General features: G+C 44.4%; 1 non-coding gene across 1 annotated transcript; it reads right to left on the bottom strand.

The window, feature by feature from the left end:
- Positions 1-219: 219 nt before the first annotated feature.
- Positions 220-293, bottom strand: Trnat-agu (transfer RNA threonine (anticodon AGU)). The gene has a single exon. It is a non-coding gene; the product is annotated as a tRNA-Thr (tRNA).
- Between the last annotated feature and the right edge of the window lie 2,722 nt (positions 294-3,015).

Genomic DNA, 3,015 nt, shown 5'->3' with positions numbered 1-3,015 from the left:
AAATGACTCGCTTCAAATATTTCATTACATTACAAAATTTGCAGACCACAAGAGTAATTCATTATGTTATTCATTAGAGCAAAAATAATTGCACTACTACCAAGTCTGGGATCAACAAAGCCTCGGCGACGTTGTAAGGATCACTTTCCAGCGGTAACATCATTTGCAGTAATGTGCTGCGATTCAGAAAAAAAAAATAAGGGCAAAAGATACGTAGCGAGGCACCGGTGAGATTCGAACTCACGATCTCCTGTTTACTAGACAGGCGCTTTAACCAACTAAGCCACGGCGCCGACGAGCTGAAGCTTTTCAGCATTGGTATCGGTCGCGAGTAGCATTCTGTGATTCACACACTGCGACTACACCGTTATATACTGGCCGAAGTACTTTCAGAAGCCCGTAATTGCGGTCACGTATAAACGGGCAGCGTGCTTGGCGTCCTGAATAAGTGGCTGGCACGCGAAGCGAATGCTTCCAAGGTACAGAGGACAACGTAACGTGGTGTCGGGTCTTAGAATATGGTTTGGCTACAGCACTTTCTCCTCGTAGTATTTCTTCAGTGGAATTTTTCTTGCAATAGCAGAGTCCTAGGGAAATGTTCTGCGCATAATTAATTCAGTTGCTTGATAATGCCACACGAGGAGTTATTATGTCTCATGTTCGTATTACCTTATTTAGGAGGAATTGCATTCTGTCCGGAGAAATGCAGTGATGAGAAAATCAAACACATGAGTCTGTGTTTTTTTTTATGTGTAAATGATAGGTGCACAGTGTGGTTCATGATGTTAACGCTCAAAAGACAGTGGCATTTTTTGTGCCAGAGAAATAGAAAGCATTGGTGTATTTAGTTTTTTCTATTGTCTCACATGTTGGGGAAGCCTCTGAAATCAAACGCGTAGGGATTACATTCACAAATATGCTGTGGTGAGCAAGTCACTTTACAAACATATGCACGTAAGCTTCTTCCAAACTGGTTTTTCTGATACACAACTTGACGAGCGCTTAGATGCCAACTTAAAATCTCACAAATATACACCAGTCTATACCACCAGAAAATACGTCCACGATAATAAAAAAAAAATTCAAGGATATGCGTGCCGCCGATAAGCAGATATGTTTGTCTAAAAAAATTTATGTCATGATTAGTCAGATAGGGTGACGCCGCGCTGACACATTTATGTTCTGCTTTGGTAGTGATGGAAGCTTTTACGATTCCCCCGTATTGCTTTTTGTTCTTTTAACACGAAAGTGTTTTATGCCGGTGTCCACCACGGCTCCACTGACGCATTTCCGTCACAGATATGACGTTGTAAAATATAGAGACTAACATATGGCAAAGAAAAAAACTAGAAGAGAATGTTCTGTCTCCGGGAGTCGAACTTACGACCCCTCGATCGTCAGCGCGAAACGGCTCCGCCACAGAGAGCACGTTCCTCGTCATACTAACGGCGTGCTATTTATATACACCATTTACCGGTGGCGGTACTCAGAGACCGGTGGTACCGCCACCGGCATAGTGTTTTCGTTATCACTAGCGAGATGGCGCGAAGGGCTCGAAAGGCGTAAAAAAGGCGCGCTTTAAAGGTCGTCGCCCCCCGCGTTGAGATGAGCGTGTGCCTCTACAGGGCGTGGTCGCGCCTGCGCGCGCGCCTATCTTGTACGTCTTGCGCTCTCACCGCAAGTTTGCGTTGAAGTTACAGAAAGCACGAAGTTCACTTTGCTCACAGCAGCGGCCGCTTTTGCGAAAGGAGCGCGCTGCTCACAAACAAATAGGTTACAACTGTGACAGTTCGCGCTCATCCTGTGTATGCTTGTGCGTTCGTTTCGTGCGTCCTCGTTTGGATTTGACCAGCGCGCTTTAACTGTCGAGCTGTGACAGTTGTTAGTTCGAGCTTATCCTGTGTATGTTCGTTCCGTGCGTCCTTTGTGCTTGAGCAGCGCGTTGCAAGTTTCGAGCTGCTTGCCGTTCTTCGCGTGACATTACAACTTGTTGCTATAGCATTCATTTCTTCGCCCTCGGGGCGAAACAATGCACAACAAACGCTCAACTACGTCTGTGAAGACACGTTTTACTTTTGTGTTATACCGATTCGTATGACAGAGGGATCAGCCATGTTCTTGCTTTCTACCTCAGAAACGCAGTGTCACTGAATGTGCGTACCTGCGCATTTATTAGAGCGCGGGACTGAATGACAGCTGTGACTATTTTTTACATTTTTTCCGGTCGCTTGCTCTGTCATTAAAAAAATTGCCCGGTTTGTCCAATGTTAACTCTCCCGCAACTCAACGGTATTTGATAAACGACATGACAGTTGTATTTTGTTAATTTTGATACGAGATTCGTAGTGCATAGCTGGTGTTTCCGATTTTTCCTAGCATTGCAGCTTCAACAGTTTACAAGGAGCAAAAACACGAAGTTGACTTGCTGCTGTTTTGGTAACTTTCTTTCGGTCATTCCACAAACTACGAACCTATGCTAATACGTTAAGTTAGCTTCTTTATCCTTCTTGCTAAAAAAGTTTTATTTCTGACAGTTTCATTTTATCCAGGAGTGTTTTACTCAGACCTGTGATGACTAAAGATGGATAGCTGGATATGTTGGCGTCTTGTGACTGTCGCTATGGGCTATTTTTCATTCGGTGCTCACAGGATCGGTTGCTTGCACTTTAAACAAACGTGAAGGCAGTTACGCTCTTCAGAAGCTTCGAGTGTGCACTGTCGTGCTATAAAATGCCTTTCTAGAAGATTTCGGTGAATTACTCCGAGAACATATGTTGCCACACAGAGAATGCGGCAAAAAGGTGGCAGCACCACGTTGCTCAAAAGGAAAAATTTTAACGCAGCGTTGCATAAATTTAAAATCGATTGTCGGGGCATCATTTACGTCCTCTCGTCGGTCAGCCCATTGACTATTTTTTCAGACGGAAAACCGCTATTTCCACGACTCCGCCGCCCATCATCGCCGAAATGGTGTGCTAAGTTTAATTGATGGAACTCATGTCTCTAATTGGTGGA

Source organism: Rhipicephalus sanguineus, unplaced genomic scaffold (assembly GCF_013339695.2).
Source record: "Rhipicephalus sanguineus isolate Rsan-2018 unplaced genomic scaffold, BIME_Rsan_1.4 Seq1163, whole genome shotgun sequence".
Classification (NCBI taxonomy): domain Eukaryota; kingdom Metazoa; phylum Arthropoda; class Arachnida; order Ixodida; family Ixodidae; genus Rhipicephalus; species Rhipicephalus sanguineus.
This window is presented reverse-complemented; position numbering and strand designations above follow the sequence as displayed.